Here is a 13929-nt window from a genome sequence, read left to right as displayed (position 1 = left end):
CTTTAGGCTCCTGTGCTCTCACAGATCATCCTGGTCAGGGCTGTCACCTCAGCCAGCCTGTGTCTGCAGAGGTTTGGGGGCAGGGGATTTTTGCTCTCTAGAACTTTGCTCCCAGCAATGGATGCAAGGCCCTCCTTTAATTTTCCAAAGACAGACTCACAATATTTGACAAACATTTACTGAAGGTGTAGGGAAAATAGAGAAATAACAAGGTAGAAAAGGAAAGCAAAACTGAGTGTGAAAGCTCCGGGGTCTCGAGTCTCCTTAGAGAGCTGTGTGTGCCCTTGGGAACCGCTCTCTAGTTCCTGGGGCCCTGAACAAATCCCTTTTAATAGGCCAGTTTGCACCTGGCAAGAGACTTTGTACTGATTCCCTGGGAATGTGCAAAAGGTCACCTCAGCAGGCCTGATCAGCATAAGCGACTTCTTTGAGGTGCAGATGGAGCTGGTGTATTGGCAGGAACTGACTACTCAAGTGTTCAGGACTTTAATTGATTTTAAGAGAGGGGCTGACAAAACCGGTGCTGTCGTTTGCTGCCTAAAGGCAGAAAGAAGCCAAAGGTCAAAGAATGTCAGCTGTGTTAATTATAAGACAATGCATTTAACCTGTGAACATTTTCTGGCTCCCTCTGTAGCCCTGGAGATGGCTGCACACAAGGCTCATGGCCCCCGTTTGGTTTTTAACCAGAGATTTCAACAATGAGAAGAGAAAAGTGTGTTGTGTAGTTTTGTGACGGAATCCAAGCTCGGTCTGCTCACTGCACAGCAGGACAGTAATAGGGAGATGAGGTGTTGAGGCAAGGAATAGCGACTTTATTCAGAAAGCTGGGTGTCCGAGAAGATGGCGGGCTAGCATCCCAGAATACCATCTTATGGGGTCTGGATACTAGTTTCTTTCATAGAACAGAGATGGGGAGAAGGTGAGGAAGTAAAGCAAAAAGGCCATAAGTCTTGCAAAACATCTCCTGGTTTGGCCAGCCTCAGGGAGGGGCTGTGTTAATTTCTTCTTTTCTGCAGCCATTCACAGGTGGGCAGGGTCAGGGTGTTTCCCTGTGAGCTGAACAAAGGCACTTTAGTTTAACATTCAGGCAGAGGGTCAGGGTTCCCCGAGGGAGGCCATTATGTATGCTTAAGGCTATAGACAGCTCCTTTTAGTGATTATAGTAACAAAAGCAATGAAAAGCAAAGGTTAAAGTAAAAGAAACAGATGCAACATGGAGTCAGATTTTGCTCTTCCCTGTTGCAGTTTTGTGTTAAAAAGCTTTACATTCCCAAGTCTTTTGAGGACTGGAGACTCAGGGGAGGTGGGGCTGGCAAACGAGAGGGGATGTACTTGAATGTCACCTAAATGAAGAAGCAAGGCTGCAACCTGCAAAACTCCAGGTGCCGCTGACATTCTCTGGGACCCGGGGGATCAGGGAAGAGGTTACCTTCACCCCCATCCTCCAGCCTGCGTCTCAGGCAGCATATGAGTAACCCTGTAAATTAGGGCGGACATGAATGGGATTTTAGTAGCGATGTGTGGGAGTCTATAGAATCTGGCAAAAGAGAAATAATTTTATTTAGTCTTCAAGAGAAAAATCAGCTATGCTAGCCTCTGAAGTAGCACTCACTATCCAATAGGACTTCCTGTGGTGTCGGCTGGAAAAAAAAATGCACAATGCGAGAGTTGTGACTTAAGTTTTATTGGGGGCAAAATGAGGACTATAGCCTGGGAGACAGCCTCTCAGCTAGCTCTGAGGAACTGCTGCAAAGAGGTAGGGGGAGAGGTCAGTATTATATATGATTTTAGTGAGGGGGGTACATGCAAGCAAGCACACATTTTGGCAGAAGGTTCTGCCAGTTACGAGGAGCAGATGTCTCTGTTCATGATTTTAGTGCTTTTCTAGATATGAGAAGATGCAAGAAATTGGGCTCATAAAATCTTCTCCTGAAAATATCTATCTGAAGCCCTGTTCTGCCAGTTCTTCCCAGAGCACAGAGTGCCTCATTCCTGGTCTCCACCCTGAACTCTTCAGGGGGGTGTTGAAGGGCAGCCACTGCAGTGGCTAGAGACTTCGTTCTTGTAAAACCAGGTGGACAGCAACAGTTTTTAGTTGGCAGTGGAAATGTTCAGTGTCTGTGCTGTTCCATTCTGGTAGCCACATGTGGCCATCGGGCACTTGAAATGTGGCTAGTGGAACTGAGGAACTGAATTTTTAATTTAATTAAATTTAAATAGCCACATGTGGCTAGCGTCTACCAACTTAGACATCATAGCAAAGTATGCAAAATACATCTTTTTTTTTTTTTTTTTTGTGGTACGCGGGCCTCTCACTGCTGTGGCCTCTCCCGTGGCGGAGCACAGGCTCAGGACGCGCAGGCTCAGCGGCCATGGCCCACGGGCCCAGCCGCTCCGCGGCACGTGGGATCTTCCCGGACCAGGGCACGAACCTGTGTCCCCTGCATCGGCAGGCGAACTCTCAACCACTGCGCCACCAGGGAAGCCCTGCAAAATACATCTTGATTTGGGGCAGAAGACTAGGAGATTTATATAGGCTTAGGTTTGACTAATAGTCACAAAGTTAGGCCTGTATACACACAATATTATATATTGTATAATAAAGATTTAGACAACCTACTGGTCATGCCATGTGATGGTGATGGAACAGGAGGAAGAGAAGAAAGCCTGGGTCTGTAGCCAGAGGAGGTGTTTGAAGAAAAAGCACCAAGGCCTGGGTGGGAGGAAATTGGTGAAGAACATGAGGAATCAATGTACAAGTGCATACGGGGGCCTGGCCTTGCCAAGGGAGAAGCTGCAGGTGTATGGCCAGTTGGTCCCACCCTCAAGGGGCTTACCATCTTTGGAGTTGAGACAAGATCTGTCCGCATAAAATGCACAGTGAGCAAGACAGGCCATAATGCCAGAGTTATGCCAAACAAATAAATACATATGTAAATATGCAAATACACAAATAAATATGTAAATATATAAATACTGTGTGCATCCGAGAAGGGAGAGATCTAGGTCAGCCACAGGTGTTAGGACCAGATGGCCTGGACTAATTGCTGGCTCTGCCACTGGTTGTGTGACCTTGGGCAAGTCCTTTACTATCTTTGTGCTCTGATTCCTCCTCAGAAAATGGAAATGATAAAAGTGCCACTCTCAAAGGGTTGCTGTGGGGATTAAAAGACATACTAGACATGAAGTGCTTGGAACAATGCCTGGAACGCAGTAAGTGCTCATGAAGTCTCAGCAATGACCGAAGGGCAGAGGAAATGGCGGAGTAGGGAAAGGGGCACTGGCTTTCGTGACCTCCATCCACGAAGGCACCTCCTTTCATTGTAACTGAAACTGCTCGTGAACAATTTGATACTGAGCAGAGTTGTTATTTATGGTGTAATGAGCTATTTTCAAATGCACTCACATAGCAAAAGTCAGGGAAAAATAAGTAAAACACGTTTGTAGGTCAATGTCCCCAGGAGCAGAGCCTGAGATGAGGATTCAGGTTTCTTCAGGAGGAAGGGCAGGGTGGGAGCAGGACAGGGAAGGGGAGGAAGGCAAGCAAAGGATGATCTTGAGCGAAGTCCCAGTCGAGGCCAGATCCCCAGGGGAGCTCTTGAGGGTAAACTCACCCCAAGAGTTTGTCCCAGATCCAAGCCAGGCAGCTGGGCTTTAATATGCCCACACCTGGCAGTCATTGGCTGAGTTCTCCCCCAGGAAGCCTACAACCTCAGGCACGTGTCTACCCTCTGCACTATGGGCAAAGCAGTGTCAAAAGCCTAGAGGGCAGAAAAAACACACAAAACTGTCGGGAGGGTCGCACAGAAACAGTAAAGGGGATGAAGCACCTGAGCTCGGCTGCTGAGCGCTGTGCGTTTTGCTGAAGGAGGCTGGGCTGGGAACTGATTACGGTACATTGATGACGCTGATTGCTGAAGGCTCACGCTTCCGAGCAGCTGATTTCAACGTTCGGGCTGTATAAGATGCCTGGAGGAATTGCTTAGAATGCAGATTCCCAGGCCCCACCGGCAGAAATTCTGATTCAGTTGGTAGTGTGCAGGAAAGCTCATTTTTAACATGCTCCCCAGATAACACGGATGTGGGGGCGGGGATCCTCGGGCCACGCCCTGAGCACCACTGCTTAGGGGACTGACTGTTGGAGGCTGGCGAGGGGGCAGGGCGGGCGGGTGGGGGGCGGCTAGCTGGGGCCGGGTTTCCAGGAGCGCTGAGTCAGTGTTACCAGGAGCTCACTTGTGAACCCACGTGGAAAAGCGCGGAAACAGCCTCGTGAGATGCCTTCCAGGGGTGGATACTCAGGGAGAGGCTGCTGAAGCGCAACCGCCCCGGGCGCCGGAGCGCTCGTTATGTGAGCCCTGGGGGCAGCGGGGGATGTGATTTACGGAACTACAATCAGGTGGCGTCTTAGCACGCACGAGGAGACTAGGATTCGAGCACAAGCAGTTTACTTGGGCGGTGAAACCCGGAAGCACCAGCAGGAAAGTGGGGAAAAGAGGAGGAGGGAAGGCAGTCAGGACAAGTTATTGGTGTCAGTGAGCAGGTGACGACTGGGGACAGCAGGCAGCCTGGGGAGCACGCATCTCCAAGTGGCTCCACTTGGCGGTGAGAAACTGGGATGTTGTGCGGTCGGGTCCCTTTCATCAGTGATTGAGGACCGCTCCCTGGAACTCCTGGCTGCCCTGGGTGTGTGGTGCGCACTCTGCAGAAGCTGGTGGTGAAAGGCTGTCAGCCTGCGTGGGACTGAGCGCTGAGCCCACACGGGCAGGACACCTACGGTGCTGCCAGGGCGGCTGGGAATTGCTCACCTCGCAACAAGGACACTCTCTTATGAAATCGCCTGCCGCCCGCGGGGTTGGTGTTAGGCGGGCCTGCTGGTCTGCAGCCAGAGGGCAAGCTTCGCCCGCGGGCCCTCATCCCTCAGCCGCGGGCTTCGAGGCCTTCGTCGGTCTGTGCAGCCTGGCTGGATTTCCAGGACCGCCTCGGCCTAAGGATGGTAAGGGGCCCACGTCCTGCAGATCATGAGGTTCCAGAAGATTTACGCTGCTTCTGCTCTGGAATTAGCATCCGCAAGGTAAGGAGGAGGCAACAGCGACCACCCACCCTTGCCTAGTATATTTTCTGTTTACTCCGTTGCTTGATCTCGGAGCCGCGCTGGGTTCTCTGAAAATCCACCCCTTCCCCCATTGCACCAGGCTGAGCGTAAGAGCAAAGCTGTGAGAGGCAGCCAGCGTTCGTGGAGTTCCTTCTTGAACTGCCTTGTCTGTTTCTTCCTGGTTTAATCTCTGGCCTTGATCATGTGCCACTGTCTTTTTTTTTTTAGATACAATAGATTGGTACAGTGCCCGGTACAAGGTAACTGAGCAGTAAATGTTATTTTTTTTATTATTAAATTTATTTATTTATGGCTGCGTTGGGTCTTTGTTGCTGTGTGCGGGCTTTCTCTAGTTGCGGCGAGTGGGGGCCACTCTTCGTTGAGGTGCGTAGGCTTCTCATTGCAGTGGCTTCTCTTGTTGCGGAGCACGGGCTCTAGGTGCGTGAGCTTCAGTAGTTGTAGCACGCGGGCTCAGTAGTTGTGGCTCGCGGGTTCTAGAGCGCAGGCTCAGTAGTGTGGTGCATGGGCTTAGTTGCTCCGTGGCACGTGGGATCTTCCTGGACCAGGGCTCGAACCCGTGTCCCTGCATTGGCAGGCGGATTCCTAACCGATGCGCCACCGGGGAAGTCCCCCACTGTCTCTTTTGTTTACCTTTCTTGCCTTACGGTGCTGATGAGAGCGTGAGGAGAATGCTACACCCATCCTAATCATCACCCATGAGGTGACAGTGGGAGTGATGGGAAATAGGAGAGAATGACAAGGACAATTTGACCTAGCCAAGAAAGGGATCCCCAGGCATGTGTCCAGAGTTTAGGAAAAAAGATTTTTAAAAATCTACCAAAAATATGGGCATGAGCTCATGGTCAGAGAATCCAAAAGATAGAGATGAGCAAGAGAAAATGGTTGCTAAAAAAACCTGTTTGTGATACATCACCACAAAGGAGGCTGGAGAAGAGAGAAAATGGGGCAGATCTAAGCAAACCATCAAGGCTGCACAGAGGGCTCTAGATAGCTTTGATTTTAAAGCGATATGTACAAAACCAGAAATCTGGCATCATTAAAGGAGAAACACAAAGCATGTCATAAATTTCTCAGGATCGAAATCAAAAGACCAGAATAAGCTCAGATTTGAGAACAATAGTAATGATAGCAATAAAAAAGCTTTTATGTTCTATTTGAAACAGGAAGAAGCAAAGGATGGGTCTGCTTGGGGCGAGTGAAGTGATACAAAAAATGGCAGAGAGAAGCAGCACACAGTTTCTGGTTTGTCCTTTTTCTTACTGTTTATTAAGGCCAGTGCTCTTTAACCTGGAAAGGGTGAAAGACTCTTGGTTAAACTAGGGGTCGGTGAAGAAATTAAAAAGAGGCCTTGGGTGTTTGGAACAAGTTCACGTCAGGCACTCTGTAGGTGGAAGGGGTTGTCATGGGGGGTAGGGTATTCTGTTTTGTACAAGTTGTCAATGTCAAAGAAGTGTTGTCTCACAAAAAGAGAGGGGGAAATGAAGGATCTGAAAACCATGGCAAATGAAAGGTTCTGGGTGGGTTTAGCCTGGAAAGGGGGAGACCTGCAGGAAGGCCATCCAAGCTTGGAGAAGGACTAGAGCGCGCTGTAATAGGGTGGAGAGTGTAGCTGAGCCCAGTGGGTTGACATTCTGGGGAAGTCCAATTCAGTATTAAAAGTTCCGAAGGCTTTGAAATAATTACCATTGACTAACTGCCTCAAAGCAACGATGTCTCCATAACAGTAAAGTTCAAACCGAGAGTACCTGAATTTGTCGAGACTGTTGTGGACAGAATTTTCTAACAGGGTATGAGGTTAGGTTAGGATCCCAGGCATTTGTTCTTAGCTTTTTCTAGGCCATGGACTCCTTTGAGAATCTGATAAAATGCCCTTTATGTTAAAATGCCCATCTGTGCCAACACACCACTTTTTATGTTCAAAATCAAGGAGTCCACTTTCCCTAAAATGGGATTGTGGTCCCCAGGTTCAGAAGCCCACATCTAAAGGGATTCTTCTCTCTCTAAAATGCAGTGATTCTAAACCCTTTCCCTAGAAGTTGCCCTTTCACGAATCTCTCCCCAGAGGTCTTTTGTAAACATTTTCATCGCTCGATTAAAAAAAAAAATGGACAGGGCGTTCACCTAATTCATGAAACCAGCTGAGTGTTCAGGGCGACCCAAAACTTTGTTTCTTAATGTATGATTTCTGTCATGTGGCAGAACTTTCTCTCAACACCTGTGTGTTTGACACTTGCCACACACGATCCAATGCCAAATCTCAAAGGTTCGACTTTTTAAAAAAAATCATGGAAGGACTAATTCCAAGTTGTTTGCCCTTGGCTTTCCCTGTGTCGGCTTCAGGTCAAAGCCATGTTGTAATACACAGAAGCACCACCAGATGGCACCATTGGGAAAGTCTTGCTTTGCTAGTTGGTTTCCCAGCTCTGACGTCTATTCTAAACATAGCCTGGTAAAATGCTTATGGAAGAGGGAAGAGAATCTATTATGGGGGAGGAAAAACACCAATGACAAGACAGCCCTGGCACTTTCTTGGATTTGGGTATACAGAGTCAAGCTTTGATTACTTCTACTTCTTAATTGTCCGCTGTGGGAGGCAGATGCATAGATTTATGTAAAACGTAAGCATTTCTTACATCCACATACATACATATTCTGCCTCTGCTGATGCTCTGTGTGATTTAGAAGCTGCTCATAAGTTGGGGGAAGAGCCTCTTCCTCTTTTGGATTGTAAACTTGCACATTCATTCTTTTATTGCGTCTGTCTCCTACTTCACTTCCAGTAAGTTTATTCGGTTTGCATGGAAACATCACAAAAGGCCTTTCTGGGAAAGGAAAATCTCGGTTACATCAGCTCTCTCTGCTGTGAACATCAGGCCAGTTGGAAAGATGAAAGGGAAAGGAGAGGGCAGAAGTGAGCATGGATGGAAAGCAGGATTATCCCTGAAATTGACATGTCTGTTCGATCGTCTCTTGCTCCTTCCAGCTTTTTCTTAAAAAATAAGTTTTCTCAAAACCCGTGTTCGTGCTACATTAAGCCTCCTGTTTCTGTTTCTCATCTTACTGCTTGGGATGGCATTTGCTGCCACTTGGTAAGCTTCCTTAAGAGAGGGAGTGATGTCGATTAGACTACAGTTACCTGTTTTGAGAAAGGACCCTCCATTGTTTTGTGGTCTTTGGCAGGCAGCTAGCAGATGCCATGTCTCTTTGGTGCACAGCTTTGGCCAGCCTTCTCTTCATTTTTATACCTGCAAGTGGAAAATCACCACTTTAATGAGCCACATCCTCTGTGGAAAAAAATGTTTGCAATTACCCAACAGAGGAAAACGCCCTTTCTAAGATCTTTGAGAAGAGGTACTGCAGACCGCCCTCCACCCCCCCCCCCCACCAAATTCACAATGGGGGAATTCTTCTCGCCTTACATTCTATTTCAGAGATAGTTCTGCTAGAATCCTGCATTTCTGAGCGAAGAGTTGTGAAAAAGAATTCTGGAGTGGTACAGCTGGGAGAAGCCAGGCGTATTTGGCATTGAGGAGGCATCTTCCTGGTCTGGCTCTGTGCTGGGCGTCCAGGGCATGCAGAGAGTAAAGAGATACTGTTCCTCTCCTCCAGGAGCTTCCAACCTAGTGGGAAACACAAACATACAGAGACCCTATGTTATGCCTGGAATTATAGTTGAGTGCCAAGAGCAAAATAAAATCAAAGTGCAGTTCTGCTTGGCTGGGCAGGGCTGCAGCAAGTGAAAATCTACTAAAATGCAGACTGTTAGCAAAGTCAAATTATCCTTTGTCCTCAAAATGTAAGTAAGTGGATGGATGTGGGCTATTTTTCTTCTTCTTTATACTTTTCTGTGCTTTGTAAAAATTCTAAAATAAGCACGTTTAGGTTTTTTGCCCTCATTATAAAAGTAAGTGGGAGTCTGAAGAGGAAAACGTATACTTTTTTTTTTGGTAACAGTCATACTAATGTTAACAAAAGCGAACACTTATTTGGTGGTTACTATGGTGCCAGGTACCATTCTAGGTGCTTTTATATATTAACTCATTTAATCTTTCTAGTCACCTTATGAAAGACGTGCTGTTATTAAACCCATTTTACAGAGCAAGCAGTTGAGGCACAGAGAAGTTAAGTAGCTTGCCTGGGTTGCCGTAGGATTTAAGTGGCGGGGCAGGCTGGCCCCAAAGTTGGAGTTAAACTAAATAAGTTTGGTGAACATTATGAAGGAAGAGTTTTTCCTCCTGAATTAATTTCCCAGAGAACTGAAGCTGGTCATCCTGTCTCAGGATTGGGCTGGGGAATGACATGTTCCTGGAGCAGGATGGGTCAGTAAGGGCAATGCTGGGATTGGAGGATCAGGCCTAAGAGGCTCAGTTACTTGGGGGAACCCGCAAGTATAGACCAAAGAGTTTCCAGCTGGTTGGCCTAGCCTGGCCTAAAGGGTTGTGGGAAATAGCAAGTCCTTCTCTAGAAAAGCTGCTCCCCCTGGGAGGGAGTGTGGCGGGGGTGGGGGTGGGGGGGTGGGGAGGGACAGAGTTGTGGCAGGTAAGCAGAGTGTCATGGAGAAAGGGATTGGGGTTTGGGTCAGGGGTTAGCGTTACATATTGGGGTTAGGGTTAGGGATTAGAGTCATGTGATAGGGTTTGGGGTGAGAGGATTGTGGGTAGAGTCTGGTACTTGGCTTAGGGATAAGGATTTGGGTAACCATCGGAGTTTAGGGCAAGAAAATACAATATGGAAATATCTTTGCATTCTCAAATGCTAATGGGATACATTCCTATGGTAGAAGTCTCTGGATTTGAAACACACCTTTATGTTTTTTTGAAGCACAGATTTTTTTGGTCTTTTTTATTATGGTAAGACATATGGTCTGGTAACATAAAATTTACCATCTTAACCATTTTTAAGTGTGCAGTTCAATAGTTTTAAATGTATTCACATTGTTATGAGTCAAGTTCTCTAGAACTTTTTTTTTAACATCTTTATTGGAGTATAATTGCTTTACAATGGTGTGTTAGTTTCTGCTTTATAACAAAGTGACTCAGTTATACATATACATATGTTCCCATATCTCTTCCCTCTTGCGTCTCCCTCCCTCCCACCCTCCCTATCCCACCCCTCCAGGCGGTCACAAAGGTCACAAAGCACCGAGCTGATCTCCCTGTGCTATGCGGCTGCTTCCCACTAGCTAGCTATTTTACGTTTGGTAGTGTATATATGTCCATGCCACTCTCTCGCTTTGTCCCAGCTTACCCTTCCCCCTCCCCGTATCCTCAAGTCCATTCTCTAGTAGATCTGTGTCTTTATTCCCGTCTTGCCCCTAGGTTCTTCATGACCTTTTTTTCCCCTTAGATTCCATATATATGTGTTAGCATACGGTATTTGTTTTTCTCTTTCTGACTTAACTTCACTCTGTATGACAGACTCTAGGTCCATCCACCTTGCCACAAATAACTCAATTTCCTTTCTTTTTATGGCTGAGTAATATTCCATTGTATATATGTGCCACATTTTCTGTATCCATTCATCTGTTGATGGACACAAACTGAAACACTATACCCGTCAAAAAACAACTCTCCTTCCCTCCAGCTTCCGGTAACCACCATTCTACTTCCTGTTTCTTTGAGTCTGACTACTCTAGGTACTTACGTAAGTGGAATCATTCAGTCTTTTTGTGACTAGCTTATCTCACTTACCATAATAACCTCATAATGACCACAAGGTTCATCCATGTTATAACATGTGACAAGATCTCCTTCCCTTTTTAAAAAAATTAATTTATTTATTTTATTTATCTATTTTTGGCTGCATTGGGTCTTCGTTGCTGCACGCAGGCTATCTCTAGTTGCAGTGAGCTGGGGCTACTCTTCGTTGCGATACACGGACTTCTCATTGTGGTGACCTCTCTTGTTGGGGAGCATGGGCTCTAGGCACGCGGGCTCAGTAGTTGCAGCACGCAGGCTCAGTAGTTGTGGCTCGTGGGCCCTAGAGCGCAGGCTCAGTAGTTGTGGCGCACGGGTTAGTTGCTCCGTGGCATGTGGGATCTTCCCAGACCAGGGCTCGAACCTGTGTCCCCTGCATCGGCAGGCAGACTCTCAACCACTGCGCCACCAGGGAAGCCCTTCCTTCCTTTTTAAGGTTGATAATATTCCATTGTATGTGTATACTTTATTTTGTTTATCCTTTCATTTGTCAGTGGATATTTAGGTTGCTTCCACCTCATGGCTCTTGTGTGAGTAGTGCAGCTGATTTTTGTGTGTTCATTTTGTATCCTGCAACTTTGCTGAATTTATTAGTTCTAACAGGTGTTTTTTTGTAGTCTCTTTGGGGTTTTGAAGTACAGATTTTTTAAAAAGCAGCCTCAGTGTAAGAACAAAATATTAATGTATGGCTGAAATTATGAGTGCCTAAATAGTTCTTGAGAAAGTAAGTTGAAACTTCACCAGAGATAAAATTTATCCAAATTCCAGTAAATCTGAAATTCATGGCACCATCAGTTTTCCCCCTTGACATAAAAAAAGAGTAGAGTAATTGTGTAATAGTTCCCTTTGTCCATTACATAATGGAGGGAAGTGGGCAGCTTTGTCAGTTAATCTGTTATAATATTCATGCCTGTGACTTTTTTTTTTTTTTCTGTACGTGGGCCTCTCACTGCTGTGGCCTCTCCCGTTGCGGAGCACAGCCTCCGTGCGCGCAGGCTCAGCGGCCATGGCTCACGGGCCCAGCCGCTCCGCGGCATGTGGGATCTTCCCGGACCGGGGCACGAACCCGCGTCCCCTGCATCGGCAGGCGGACTCTCAAGCACTGCGCCACCAGGGAAGCCCATGCCTGTGACGTTTTTGTTTTCAATGACATTTCTATTCCCTTATCCTTCTAGGGAGATTTCTGATAACCATAAATAGTTTCATAATGCCAGTGCAGAGCATAAAACACTGCATTAGGGCTTCTGGAGATTTCTGATTACGGTGAGTATACAGTCCATGGTGTTTCAGCTTCACGATTATGAAGTTCACAGTAAGAGATGGTGGTGCTAGTAAAGGAAAAGGTCTGACTTTGAGGTTCATCTTATAGGTCAGTGCTAGCATCTTCTCATGAGGCTCCTACACATACTGTAGAAGAAATGTATTTGCAAAATCTCACTGCAAAGTAGGACTCTTTTTCAACAGATTGTTCGCCTATGGCTGTCCTTCAGTTTGGAGATTGTCGGCATTCTTGGAGGTAAATGCACATGTGGTAGAATGAAAAGCATTCTTACTTTGCTACAATTTGAAAGAGTTACTTTTACTTTGAAAAAAATATTCTGAGACATTGATTCTGAACATTTTGGGACTTGTGGCAACATTATTGGGTTAATTTTAAACGTATCCTATTCTGAATCCATCAGAGTTCTTAGTTGCCAACATCAGAATCTACTCTAGTTAGTTTAAGGAGTTTATTCAAAATTTTAAATAGCTTTTGGAGTCTTGGGGAGGGCCAGAGAGCCAGTCTTGGAGGCTACACAGCTGGAGAAGCAGGCAGAGCGCTCAAATGTCCCATAGGACTGTTCCAGAGAAAGCCCCCTGCTTTGGTACTTATGATCCTGGAGGTACCATTCAGCTCTGAGTCCGTGCAACCAGCTTACTTTATCATTATTTTAAAAAATCAACAAATTTGGATTTGAACATCTTATAACAGTCTTTAATATGTAATGGACGATGATATTCCCTTACTGATTGAGTCAGTTTGAGTCAGGCCAACCCCTCATTTTCAAAAGGAGGAATGGAGGCCTAACAAGATGATATGACTTGTGCAAGGTCTTCTGAGTCTCAGGCCATTATAGAGGGTGAGGAGGGGGAGGGGATGGGTCTGCTCCAGTCTGTCAAGAGTGTTGAAATAAAAAGATATTGTTGGGCTTCCCTGGTGGCACGAGGGTTAAGAATCCGCCTGCCAGGGCAGGGCACACAGGTTCGAGCCCTGGTCCGGGAAGATCCCACATGCCACGGAGCAGCTAAGCCCGTGCACCACAACTACTGAGCCCACACGCTACAGTTACTGAAGCCCGCGTGCCTAGAGCCCGTGCTCCACAAGAGAAGCCGCCGCGATGAGAAGCCTGTGCACTGCAACGTAGAGTAGCCCCCGCACGCCGCAACTAGAGAAAGCCTGCACGCAGCAACAAAGACCCAATGCAGCCAAAAATAAATAAATAAATAAATATTTTAAAAAATTTAAAAAAAAGAAATGGTAAAATTTATTTTAAAAAAGACATTGTTAAAAAAATCAAAAAAAAATTTTTTGGACTCCCCTGGTGGTCCAATGGTTTTTTAAAAAATGATTTAAATATATATACTTTCTAAAGTAGTTTTTTTTTTTTTTTTTTTTTTTTTTTTTTTTTTGCGGTACGCGGGCCTGTCACTGTTGTGGCCTCTCCCGTTGCGGAGCACAGGCTCCGGACGCGCAGGCTCAGCGGCCATGGCTCACGGGCCCAGCCGCTCCGCGGCATGTGGGATCTTCCCGGACCGGGGCACGAACCCGCGTCCCCTGCATTGGCAGGCGGACTCCCAACCACTGCGCCACCAGGGAAGCCCCTAAAGTAGTTTTAATGTCACAGAAGTGGCTTTTCAGTGTGCAGCAAGAGAAATCAGAGGTAGCTAAGAAAAGGCCCCACCAGCCTCAGGTCTCCTGAGCCTGTGGAAGGCCAAGGCAAGCTGAGCCCTGAGCAGCCGGTTTAGCAGCCATGAGAAAGGCCCTGAGTTCCTCAGGAAGAGCCAGGAGGCAGTCCCCGCCCCTTGGAAACCTGGTTTCCTACGGGGGTACAGGCATCTCTGGGCCCCCGGCTCACTGCT

Source organism: Lagenorhynchus albirostris, chromosome X (assembly GCF_949774975.1).
Source record: "Lagenorhynchus albirostris chromosome X, mLagAlb1.1, whole genome shotgun sequence".
Classification (NCBI taxonomy): domain Eukaryota; kingdom Metazoa; phylum Chordata; class Mammalia; order Artiodactyla; family Delphinidae; genus Lagenorhynchus; species Lagenorhynchus albirostris.
The sequence above is the reverse complement of the archived record's forward strand: the minus strand, read 5'-3'. Positions refer to the sequence as shown.